General features: G+C 46.4%; 1 protein-coding gene across 5 annotated transcripts in view; it reads right to left on the minus strand.

Annotated features, from left to right (window-relative positions):
• CSMD2 (CUB and Sushi multiple domains 2) overlaps positions 1-13,318 on the minus strand; it is a 550,277-nt gene that overhangs the window by 245,433 nt on the left and 291,526 nt on the right. The gene's annotated exons all lie outside the window — the stretch shown is intronic.

Raw genomic sequence — 13,318 nt, forward strand, 5'->3', positions numbered from 1 at the left:
ACAAGGAAACCAATTGCTGGGCTGAGGATGGTCTGGCAGAGGAGCCAGTGTTAGCAAGGACGGAACGGGATTTCACTGTCAACATTGGCTGGGGGTTCCTTAGCTTTTATAAGTTTTCCAACCAGAAGGTTCTTTGTTGATTACTGGCATCCTCATGAGGTCCTCTGCTTGGGCTGGAATTCCCGACTCTCAGCCCTCCCACCCCTTTGGTCCTATCATGCAGAACATTTCCCGGAGTCTCATTTCCTACCTGTTACTCTGCATCCCCACTGCACGGCCTGTGTGACCACCTGAGCCCCGGCATCACCACCCTGGTGGCCTGATCAGGAGCAGGATTTGCTCAGGCCTTTCCCCTTCCCTCCTCCCCTCCCGCCAGTAAATTTCTCTCTGTTTTGTTGGAGCTCTCTCTGACCAGCCTGGACAAGACGGGCACTCCTGGCTCAAGACCTTCTTCTCTTTAGCACTTACCTGCTACCTGGGATCCACCTGTCCGCCTGCCCCTCCACTAGACCAGAGACTCCCAGGGGGCAGGTGCAGGTCCCGCTCCCTCTGTACCACTAGTGCCAGGCCCTGTGTGTGCCAGGCCCTCCTCAGGGGCTGAGAAAGTATTGAATGGCAAGATGATTTCCAAACCCTTCCTGACCCTCCAGCATGGACAGATCGCCAGGCCCTGGGATCCTCACTGCAGTGACCATCTAGAGTAAAGGCAGGCAATTGTTGCCCCTCAATGACCAGAGAGTAAATATTTCCCCACAGGCTCGATGTTGCCCCTGCTCAGCTCTGTTGGGATAGCATGAACACAGCCATACATGCTATGTAATTGCGTGGGCATGGCTGCATCCCAATAAAACTTTATTTACTAAACAAGTGATGAGCAGGATTGAGTCCATAGGCTATAGTTTGCCAACCCCTTAATCATAGTCGGATCATCTTTTCTTATTTCTTCACTTAAGAATTGATACAGTGTGGTTAACATGGATCCAAGCACATTATAGGAACTGACGTATAACAATAATAGCTACGTTGTCCCTAGCCCTGGAAAAACAAATAGCTACTTTGATAATCTGCACTTTACAAATTGGAAAGCCCAGGCACAGAGAGTTTAGGCAACGTGCCTAGGCTCACACAGTTCAGAGGTAGAGTGGGACTTACACCAGGTGGCTCGAGGCCAGGCCCTTTGTCATTCTGCTGTACTGCCTCAGAGAATCTCAGCAAGGTCTCAGGTCCAAAGGCAGGGATGGTGCTTGTCCATACAAACCTCCCTCAAGCTCTTTCTGGATCCTAGTAGGTGCTCAGCAAACACTTACTGAACATAAAATGCCAGAAGGCAGGTGGTGCCTTCTGCAGGAGGAGGGGCCCAGGCTCTGCAGGGACTAAGGGTCCTGGCTGTGCATTGTCACATCAGCCTCTTCTAGCCAGACCCTGAGCAGAGGACACTGCTCACTGGCCATCTTCAAAAAGGGAGTGCATGATTATTAGACCTGTAATGGGAAAATATTGCTTTGAAGGCCAGAACCCAGAGCCATAAAATGATTCACATCACTGGTTAGAGCTGCCATTGATGTGAACCGCATTTCAGAGCACTGACCCGAACGTGGGAGCTAATTACACTGAGAAGCCTGCTCAACACAGTCGCACAGACCACAGCCTCAGGACGCAGGACGGTCCCCTGCATCAGGACTGGGTTTTTTTTTTTTTTTTTTTTTTTTTTTTTAATTTTTTTTCTTCTCCTCTGCTTTGGCCATTGTTTAAAGACAGGATCCTATAATGACTCATTAGCTAACATGCAGATCAATCAAGCTCACAAAGCGCCTTTCTGAGGCAGGAGAAATGGCAGCACGAGAAATAGGCATGATCAAAGAGGCACATTTGTATACAGCTCAGATACCCAACTTAAACCCATTAGATAAATGAATAAACAAACCCATCATCCAGGACATAATTACCAAGCACCTGCCATGTGCCAAGCATGGGGCTAGCTGCTTCCCATACGTTATCTGGCTGGCCTGACAATTCAGCACAGAATCTAAATGCCAAGGACACGGTGCAGACGGTGAGCGCCTGAGGACTGCAGGGGAGAGAAAGATGGAAGGGGGTGTGGAGGAGGCGGGGTGCTGGACCTGGAGGCTGTGGGGAGCGTGGGCTCAGGCCAGGCCAGGCTGTGAGCAGGAGAGGGAGCAGAGAGCAGGCAGGGCAGCCGAGGCAGGGGATGTGGGTCTGCGAGAACAGGCTGACTGATCTGCAGCTGGATCCTGCCAGCTGTCAAGCATTCAGTCTGGACGCCATGGTCAAGTTGACTGGAAGCTGTGATTTAGCATGAAGGGAGGAGCAGAGGCAGAGGGGCCAGGAGGGAGCCGGTACAGGTTCCTGGAACAGGGAGGGTTTAGGAGGAGCTTTAGCCTGTGTTTGTGGCAAACGCTGGGGAGGGGAGAGAGGGCTGGAAACGTCAGAAAACCTCCTCTGGGATGGGGTGGCCCTTGGAGGACTGCATGTGGGCCCTGGGGAACATCCTCCCTTCCTAAACTCAGCCCACGACCAGCCAAAGACAGGGCTCCAGGCCTGCTGTCCTGAACCCAAGGTCTGGGTGAGGCTGCTGAGGATCCCACCGCGCGGGGCCTTGTTTGGGACGCCGGAGTTCCTGGGGATCTGGACCGAGGCTGTTTTGCCTTGTGAGCGCTTTTCTCCAGCAGCCTCTAAATGGGCGCTCTGCCTCTGGGACCTATCCTTCATGTTGTGCCCCAAACTCCCAGCACCTCCCTATCCCCTGGAGCAGGGACTGGAACCTATGGCTCTTAGACCAAATCTGGCTCTCAGCCTGTTTTCCTGTGGTCCTTAGAGTCATGAAGGTTCTTTTCTTACATTTTTAAAGAGTGAAAAATTAAAAACCCGCAACAAAGAAGAATGTGCAACAAAGAACTCATATGGTCTTCAAAGCCTAAAATATTTATGATATAGCTCTTTACAGGAAAGTTCACTCTTCTCTGCCCTGTGGGAATGGTTTTCAGACTGGGTTCCCAGGCACCCCAAAATTCATAAGGTGCTTCAGGGATCACCTCAAGGTGGAGGACGAGTGAGGACCGGCAAGGCACTGCTTCCACGTACATGGTTCCCTTTTGATATGGTTCACATTTTGGGATTCTTTGACAGATGGGAATAGTGTTAATGTTTCTCCCTGCATTCCTTCCTTCCTAGGAGAACCCTGACTTTTGGGGAGCATGGTAATGTACTCAGTCAACTTCGTAGCTAAGGATGGATGCAAGACAGAATTCTGAGCAGTAAGACATGGGCCAGCGAGTCCTTAGGACATTTTCCCATCTTTCTCTTTGATTTTCTTGGGTAACAGATGTGAGGACTGAGATGGGACAGCCTTCTCGTGATCACGGGGAGAAGAGTTGCATATAAAGAATGACAGAGGGGCAAATATAAGATCCTGGAGTCTGAGAAAGCTGCCAAACAGGCCCAGACTGGAGCTTTGGTCTCTGGAGCTTTGGTTTGTGGAGAAAATAAACTATGTGTTGTTGAAACTCCGGGGAAGGTGTTTTCTGCAACTCACCTGTGATCTGCTGACTGCAGGTTCCGAAGAACGGCTTCGTCACCTCAGGTAAGACTACCAGCTCCTGACTTGCAGAACACAATTCTACATCTTGGCGTGGAAACCACGGGCGTCTTGTGGCCTGCCCCTCCCCAATCCCAGGCCAATTCGACCTTCCTTACAATTCCTCAGAGTTTGTTTCTGAGCTCCAGAGGGCTCACCTGGACCCATCAGGCCTCTCTCTGCAGGCTAATGCTGCTGCTCGTGGGACTCAGCTCCTCAGGCAAGGGGTCTCGCTTTTCCTGGGCACAACCTGAAGGGTGCCTCCTGCCTGGGTCTTGCTGAAGGCCCCGAGCCGGGCTGGAGAAGGAGCTCCTGGGAGTGGAATGGAGGGAGGCCAGTGGGACGCCAAAGCCTGAAACTTCAGGAGCTAGAGGAGAAGCTGCCAGCACCTCCCTCCTGGGGGTAGGGACTGAGCTCTCAGAGGTGCTGGAACTTGGGTCACTACCTTGGATTATCGGTGGTTCTGAAAGCCGTCAACCTCCCCACTCCCTGTCTCCTTCACTCCTGATTGATGGACTGATTCATCCACCAATTCTTCCCGCAGGTGACATGCACTCGCGGGTGCTGGGCTGCGGGGAGACATGGTCAGGCAGGATGAACAGGGCCACGACCCTCTGGGACCTCACGTGGTAGAGGGGGCCACAGAGGGTCATAAGGCCATTGGAGATCACAGGGTAGACCAGTGCTGAAACCAAAGCGAGGGCAGGGGGCAAATCTGAAGGGCACAGTCGTGGCCAGGGGGGTAGGCAGGGCTTGTCCTCAGCAACAGGAAGAGTGTGTGGATACACCAGGGCTCAGTCAGGCTGGGGCTGGAGGAATGTCCCCAAGTGAGATGAACAGAGACGACTGTGTCCAGGAAAGGAATCAGGTTTGGGGCTTAGGGGAAGGCCGTTAAAAGGTAGACTCTGGTGTCACCCGGCCAGGCCGAACACGCATCAGAAGCAGCCAGGGGAAACCTCTCTGATCACCAGCATCTCACACAGGGCTGGCACAGGGGAGGGGTGAGTAAATGTTTGTTGAATGAATAAGTGAGAGAACAAATGGACCAACAGATGCATTCCTGACATTTACACTTGCCGGCGATCACTTGCCTGGAGAGTTCCTTCTTGCTCTGTGCAGTCTACAAAGGGAGAGAGGCGCTGACGAGCCTCCAGCAGTGAATAATTAAAATGTTGTTATCTTTGGCTTTGAAGTACATGGACCGAGCTTTCAATTCCCTGCTCTTTCCAGGTGCCTCCTTCTCTGCCTGCTCCTCCTCCTCCTCTTCCTCCTCTCCCTCTCTCTGGCCTGTTTTGCTTTTCTTTCTAGCAAAGGTGGATTGACTTTCCCCAGCAAATTCAGAGGCTCCTATGCAAATTGAATTACGAGTCTAGAGTTCACACTGAGAAGCTGCAAAGCGAGGTAGATGCATGTAGGTGGGGGGCGACACGGGTCTGGGTCTGGGTTTCAGTCCTTGACTGCGGAAATGTCCTGAGCTCTGGCTTCTTCCACGAGGCTGAGCTGAAAGGTCTTCTCGAGGCGTCCCCAGGACCATGGCCTGACCTCAGTCCCGACATGGGGACATGGGTGGAGATGGTGCAGAGGCTGCTCCTCCTCTCCTTAGTAACTCCCCAGACCTCACTGAGCTCCTCTCTGCAGAGCCCTGCTGACTGTGGGAGAAGATGAACAAAACACCATCCCTCCCTGCAGGGTGCTCTGGGCTAGGGGATAAATAGATGCTAAACACAGCACACCATGATAGGGATGCAAACCAAAGGTGCCTATGAAATGCTGGGGGACCAAGCAGGGACAAGACCTGGTGGAGTCAGAAAGGCAGAGGACTGTCTCTCGCTGGGGCGGAGAGGGATTTGCCTGGAGGAGAAGGGAAGGCCTGCTGGACAACACGGCCCAGGCAGAGGTCTTAAAGGGCCAGGCATGCCTACGAACCAGAGTTCAATGAAGCTGAAGCGGGGGATGTGCCTGAGGGGAGCCAGGGGTTGGGGGTTGGCCTATGCTTTGCTGGAAGGAAGGGACTGTGATTTCTCATGTAAGCTTGACTGCTCAGGGCCACCAGATGCTCTTTAAAATAAAGCTTTCCAAGCATTAGCCCCAGACCCCCTGAATCACATCTTTAACAGAAGGACTTGCCTTTACAGTCTCCCCAGGTATTTCAGATGATTAGTCAAATTTGGCAGGCAGACATTATATTAATATTAATATCAGATTAATATTGCAAGGACCAAGGGCAGCCAACATCCCAAACACCAGACAGGGTGGAGGCTGCATTCGCAGGAGGCCAGCATCGCTTGCTCTTAGGCTCCTTTTTCTCTTCCTCGAATCTACCAAGCCTCTAGGAGAACGGATTAGGGTGCTTTTATTTTACTGAGTACAGACATGCTGTGAGCCTTCCTCCCCAGTACGCTGAGTTTTCTCGCTGTGCTCAGTTCTGACTAGGTTAACGGATCCAGTTCTCGGCCATTCCCATAGCAGAGCCTCTCCTCTTCTCTCCTCGGGCCCAAGACATTCCCAGCTCCCTCTGAAGCCCAGCTGGGGGAGTCCTACAGGGGGTCTGGACCCCAGGAAGACTCCTGATGCCCTCCCATGCGCAAGTACCTGGGGTGCACAGTCCTTCCATGATCCTGGGATCCTGGGGTGATCACGTGCACCCCCTCCACACTCCTGCAGGCAAAGCGCTCAGCCCCTTTCGCGACAGCACACCTCTCCCTGCAAAGGAGCTCCTGCATCCTCGACCCCGTTTTCTTCTCACTTCCTCCAGAACCTTCCTTGGCCCACCGCCTGCTTTCTCCCACATTTTCCCTCTCGACCCCTGGCTTGCTCCTCCCAGCCTGCATGTGATCCCCAGTGTCCAATATATCCCAAACCGATGTCTTTAACTATCCTCCAGCTTTGTCTCCATCACCTCCCTCACATGCTACTGCCTGTTCTCCCTCCTGTGCGCCATGATGAGACGTGTCAAAAGGGACGTCCACATGCCTGGCCTCCAAGGCTTACCCCTCACCGGCCCGCTCCCCACCCGATGCTGACTATTGCTGCCCCAGAGCTCTGCTCTGAAAGGTCTCCTGCCAAGGCCAAAACCAACCGTCTCACTCAGTCCCCTTCCATCAGACAGACACCTCCTAGTTGCAAACGTCCTGCCTCTGCGTCATATTCTCCTCCTGTTTCTCCAACTGCTCCTTCTGTTTCTTTCACCTATAAGCATGATTCCCAGATCCATTCTAAATCTTATTCTCTTCATTCTTCCCAAAACAATGTTGTCCCTTTCTTAGGCTGCTATTCCTACCCATGTGCTAATGAGGTCATACTCGGTCTTTATCTGGAACCTGGACGTATTCAGAGTTTCCGCACAATATATCCCGATGCTATTGGATGAACCCCAGATACCGCAGGTAGACCATACTCATTTCCCTCCTGGCTTTGCAAAGCATGTTCCTCCCTTCCTATTTCCTTTTAAACTCTCCCAGAAAGCTCTGAGTCATCATTCATTAATTCACTGAATAATACATACAGAGTGCCTACTGCATGCCAGACCCTGTGTCCGTCATTTGAGATACGATGTTGAATTTGACATCTCCTCCCTCAACTCCCACATCCAATCAGCCACCAAGTTGCATTCCATCCCCCAAATCTCTCTCATCTGTTTCTTGCTCCAGGTCTGCAAAGCCTTGGTGGATGTCCCCTGTTTTTGCTCCTTGGGTAGCCGGTCTTGCTCTGCTTCCCCAGTATCCCCCTCCAGGTCTCCCCAGTGCTGCCAGAGTAGTCTTCTGAAAACTTAAGACTTTCCCACTATTGCTGTGTTGGGAACAGAGGAAGAGGGCATGGCCCTCATCTTTCCAGATCCTTCCAGTTCTCCCAATCCCGTCTTCTCTGAGGCCTGTTGCATCCAACAGCTCAGCACAGCTATTTAAATACCCGAGTGCTGGAGCCAGAAAGACTCAGTTTCAATCCCGGCCTTACCACTTCCTGGTTGTGTGCTGTGGCTGTTCCCTGACCTTTAACCTCTCCATGATCCAGTTTCCTCCTCCCTCAAGGTCTATTAAAACCAAGTTCATCGTGCTATTGAGAGAATGAAATAAAATCATTTATACAGAGGGATTAACTCAGTAGTTGGCATGGAACAGGCCTTATTCAATAAAAGCTATTATTGTTATTAACAACAGTCTAACACACCCAGCCTTAAAAACTTATGTTTCAAAATAAGACCCAAATCTCTTTGTCAAGCATGCAGGTTCCTGTGATCTGGGTCCTGCTGACCTTCTGTCTTCACTTTGATGCCGACATGTTGAATTATTTTCAGTTCTAAGACACTGTTCCAAACCTCAGTGCCTTTGCACACACATTCATTTTGGTATACTGACTTCCAAGGCCACTCCCCCTTCAAGACCCTGCTCAAATGTCACCACCTTTCTGAAAATTTCCCTGACCTTCCAGTTAGTGGCTCCTTCCTGGTTTTCGCCTAGCACTCTGGACACACACTACCATCAGAACTTTCTTGAACTCCGTTTTTTATTTAAATGCTCTCTTCAGGCCTGAGAGGCAGAAGTTGTGCCTACAGTCAATGAATGAAGAAATGCTCCTCTCTTCAAAAATACTGTAAACTGCTCTCTTCTAGCTGAGAGAGACTTCTGGAGTGGGGGTTGCAGGACATGCCTGTGTCTCACCTGTGGAGCAGTTACGTGAACAGGGTTAGGAACTGCTCCTGCTTCCCTATTGTCTGAGGGAAGGCAGCTCCTACCCCTTAGTCTTAACTTCCACACGCTCCTGGTTGGGTTGTGGTTCCTGGCTCCCCACGTGGTGTCAGGATAGGATGGGGCTCTCTTAGCCCTTCCGACCTCCCTTAGCACTTACCGAAGCCCACCAAAGACCCTTGGAGATGCTGGGAACACTCTTCAGCATCTAAGGGACTGGCCTTCAGAGGGATGGGCTTCAGAAGCCCAGGCCGATGTGACCTCTGCAGGACATGTCTCAAAGTGACCAAACGGGGCCACTGACCTCCACACTGATCTAGTATAGGCCTAATGGGGGTGAATCAAATTGTTTCTCAGGAAATTCTCAGGCTTTGCCTCGAATTCCCCCAGATCTCATCTTCAAGTTCAATATCAAACAAAGATAAGCATCTTTGACAGTGCCCAAGGAAGAGCCCTCTAGTCAACAACCTAATGACCTCATGGTAGAAAGTCCTTCTTTTGGTCTGGCCGCTACCCTCCCCCAGTGTGGCTGAAACATCCTTCCCCCCAACTAGGTTCACCATGAAATGGTTTAAGAGGACGTGAATCCTTTGTAAAATGCTGTGCAGAGGAAATCTGCTTCCAGTGTGTCAGCACTGTGGCCTTGGACACTTGAACCAAAGAATTTCGACGTGTTGGGTAAAATTTAGAAAGACAAAAAAAAAAAAAAAATCTTTTTTCAAGTTAGTGTTATGGATTGAATTATATGCTCCCCAAATTGATATGCTGAGGCCCAAGTTCCCCACCTGACTGTATTTGGAGATGAGGCCTTTAGGGAGGAAGGTGAGGTTAAATGAGGTCAGGGGGTGAAGTCCTAACTAGAGTGGATTGATGTCCTGTGCAGGGAGGAGGAGACAGCAGAGAGCTCTCTCCGCGGGTGCACAGAGGAAAGGCCGCGTGAGGACACAGGAGGAGCCAGCCGTCTGCAAGCCAGGAGCGAATGCTCAGCAGAAACCAAATCTGCCAGCACCTGATCCTGACTTCCAGCCTCCAGAAATGAGAGAAAACGAATGCCTGCTGTTTACACTGGCTGCTGTTTACACGGGCAGACCAACATCAGGAGGAACGCAGAGTCCACAGCACAGTGAATACAGGGCCCCAATGTGTGACTCAGAGCATGAGGCTGGCTTTGGCCTTGAGTATAAAAAAATCTGGTGACTTCATATATCAAGATGAATCCTACTGTCATGTACAACTAAAAAGAACCAGTAAATTAAAAAAAAAAAAGAAAGAAAGAAAAAAAGAAAATAAAATAGAAATCTGGTGAAGCACAGCTTTGGTTTTCTTGGACTCATGGAGAAGAGGGGATAGGAGCCAAAGGCCAGGGCCTCCAGCGTACAGACTCTATTACCACACACTAGCACAGGGCAGAGGGGTGGGTGAACTAGAAACCAGCCTGTCTGCCTTCTCTCAGGGCTCTGCCACTCTCTGGGTAGTCCTGGAGGCTCCTTCTGCCTCATACCTTGACAGAAAACTTCTGCAAAGAATCCATAACTGCAAGGAGACTTCTCCTGGTTTGCAGCCTCCATGTTAGTTGGGGGTTGAAAGCCTCCTGCTGAGAACTTTGATCTGCAGGGGTTTCTGTCTGATAATGACCTCAGCAACAGGCAGGAGCAAATGCAAACTTCCTCTGAAAGAAACCACCTTCTACTCAGGTCTCAATGAATGTCCTGAGAGCAAGTTGATGATTCTCGTCACACAGTCAAAAATTACCCAATAAAAAAGGAAATGTGGTCTGGGGAACCATGAGAGGTGAGAAGAGATCACAGAATGGATCCTGTGAAGACCTCAGATGTTGGCATTCACAGGATATAAAATAAGTGGGTCTAATATATTTGAAGAAGTAAAGAAGGATCCATAACTCATAAGGATCCATACCTCCATAGGGATCAAAAGACTCTAAAATGTGATTTTCTTATTTTAAATGCTTTCCTGTTGATTTTTTTGACGATACAGGTAGACATTTCTACCCTCATCATATAAAAAGATTCTTTGCTATTCAAAAAAAGAAAAGAACATTGGAAAAACAAACCCCCAAATAGAATTTCACAAAATGAAAATTCTAATATTTGAAATCAAACTACATTTTGAGTTAATTTCAACAGAGGTTAGACATGGTCAACAGAGAATAAGCAAACAATGAGAGGGAGGAAGTGTGAGGGAAGTGAATAAATACAAAATATAGAGTGAGAAGGATGAATTTATGCTGTCAGACTTATGGAAGGAGAAAAGAAAGAATAAAGGAGAAACAACAGTGGGAATATTTTCCTGAGCTGATAACAGACATAAACTATGGATTCAAGAAGCTTAATGAATTCAGGCAGGATGTTGAAAACTTATCCCCCCGTAAGTTGGAAAACCTAGAGGAAATGAATATATTTCTAGACAAATATGATCTGTCACAATTGAATCAGGAGGATGAAGAAAACCTAAACAGGCCAGTCCCTAGCAATGAGATAGGAGCAGTAATAAAAGGCTTTCCAACAAAGAAAAGTCCAGGACCAGATGGATTCTCAGCTGAATTCTTCCAGACCTTTAAAGAAGCATTAATAGCAATGTTCCTCAAAATTATTCCATGAAATAGAAAAGAATGGAACAGTTCCAAATTCATTCTATGAATTCAGGGAGGATGAATACAAAAAACGTTCACACGCGGACGCATGATAGTGAACCTGCAGAACGCTAAAGACAAGAAAAAGACCATAAAAGCGGCCAGAAAGATGTCAAACAAAGGAACAACACTAAAAGGACAGCAGAAATGGAAGCTCGAAGACATTGGGCAGTATCTCCATGTGCAAGAAAACGTGACTATCCACTGAAAATCAAATGTACAGGGAATGCTCTTTCAAGAACAGAGGGAAAGAGACGTTTGAAGATGAAGAGCTAAAAAAGTTCACCATGAACAGAAAAGTGAATTCTAAAGCACGTACTTTGAGCAGAATGTAATTTGAAAGGGCATAGCTGATATATGCAAGAAAGAATGGTAAATGAAGAAGTGGTGATATCTCTAGGGTATTTTAGGGTAACCCTAAAAGAACAGAAATAATGCTATGATTTAAGTGGTCTGAATTCTCTAGTTAAAAGAGAGATTATTAGAGTAGATTTTTTAAAAATCCAGTTATATGAAAAACATATAAAGCATAAGTAAGCAGAGGTCAACAGTAAGAAAATGGAAAAGATTTAGACAAAGACCAAAAGGAAGCTTATCTAATAGCTGGGTGGGGCTGGGGAAGCTTTAAGGTCAACGATATTACTACGAATAAAGAGGGTTATTACATAGTTATTTTTAAACAGTTCAATTCACCAGGAAGATATTTAATTCTTAACTTGTATGCTTTAAGGACATAATTTCAAATAAAGCAAAAATTGACAACTTCAAAGAATTACAGACAAATCCACTATGGGGAGATTTTAATTTTCCTCTCTCTGCAGTGGATTGATCAGGAAAACAAACAAAAATATCCATCAATGAAGACATAAAAGACATAAACACTATTAACATTCTTGATGTAATGGACATGTTAGAAGACAAAAACTGTCATTTAATTTTTCAAGTACACATAGAATAAATGGGAAAATAATTATTTCTCATTCAAAGAGCACATCTCAACAAATTTCAAATGATTCAAAAACAGATAAGTCTCTCTAAACACAAGTTTTATAAATAGTAACAAAGAGCTAGAAAAATCTCGTTTGGAAATTAAGAAACGCTTCTCAATGGTTGAAAAATGAAACAATAACAGAAATTGGAAAATACTCAGAACTAAACTGTAATAGAAATGCAGCACAGAAAAATCTGCAGGAAGGTAGCCAAACTTGGTTTTGGAAGAAGATTTATAGATACTTAAATAAAAATGAAAAAAATAATGAATTAAGCATAAAATTAAGATGCTAGATAAAGAAGAACAGAATACAATTGGAGGAAGGAAACAATAAAGATGACAGCAGAAATTGATAAGCTAGAAAGTAAATATTACTTATTTATATTAATAAATTAATTTATACTGAAAGGAGTACTGATAAACCAAATTTGGTTTGTTGAAAAGACTAACAAAGATGAAACTTCCAGAAAGATTGATTTAAGAAATAATGCAAAATAGGAATGAAAAAGGAAACAGAAACACAATAGCAGGGATCATAAATAAAATTTCAAAACATAGTAAAGTGGCTTCAAGAAGGAAACAAACACGCAGATGACATAAATAATTCTTTAGGTATCAAATCTACAGCCTAAAATCTTCCATCGAAGAAAATGCCAGACTCAGACAGTTTTCTGAAAAATTCTACCAAACTTTCAAGGCAAAAGTCATTTCAATTTTCCACTAATAGTCCAAGGGACAAAAAAAAGAAGAAACATTCTCCATGGCATTTTATGGTGCTCATATTATCTTGATACAATGGTAATGTGAAAAACAAACAAACAAAAACATACCAATCTCACTAACAAAAGCAAATTATTAGACAAAAGGTTAGCAAATTAAATATTGGCATCGACACAAATGCCAGTACTAAATGACCAAGTTAGGTTTATTCTAGGTCTGTGAGGTTGGTTTAACAACAGAAAAGTCGACCAGTGTAATTCCTTACACTAAGAGAATAAAAGAGAAAAATCAATGATTGTATCAACAGATACAGGAAGATAACTTGATAAAATTTAGCATCCATTCTCAATAACAGCTTGCTCTGAGCAAACCAGGGTTAGAAAGGAACTTCCCCAATTCCAAAAGAAATACCTGGAAATTAAAAATAAACTCAGCAAACATCATACCTAACTGCAAAGAAATAAAAGAATTCTATTTAACATCAAACAATGACAAAATTGCCCCCATCATCATAGTCAGATCAATGAGGCAAGAAAAAGAAAAAAAAAAAAAAAAAAGCAGAAGAACTTGAAGAGAAGAAACAAAGCCATTTTTCTTTGCAGATGATGACCATTTATGTAGAAAACCCCAAAGAATAAATCCAAATTATTACAAGAAGTTGCTCTATAGAAAAATCA

The sequence above is a fragment of the Sciurus vulgaris genome (assembly GCF_902686455.1).
Source record: "Sciurus vulgaris genome assembly, chromosome: 1".
NCBI classification, from domain to species: Eukaryota; Metazoa; Chordata; class Mammalia; order Rodentia; family Sciuridae; genus Sciurus; species Sciurus vulgaris.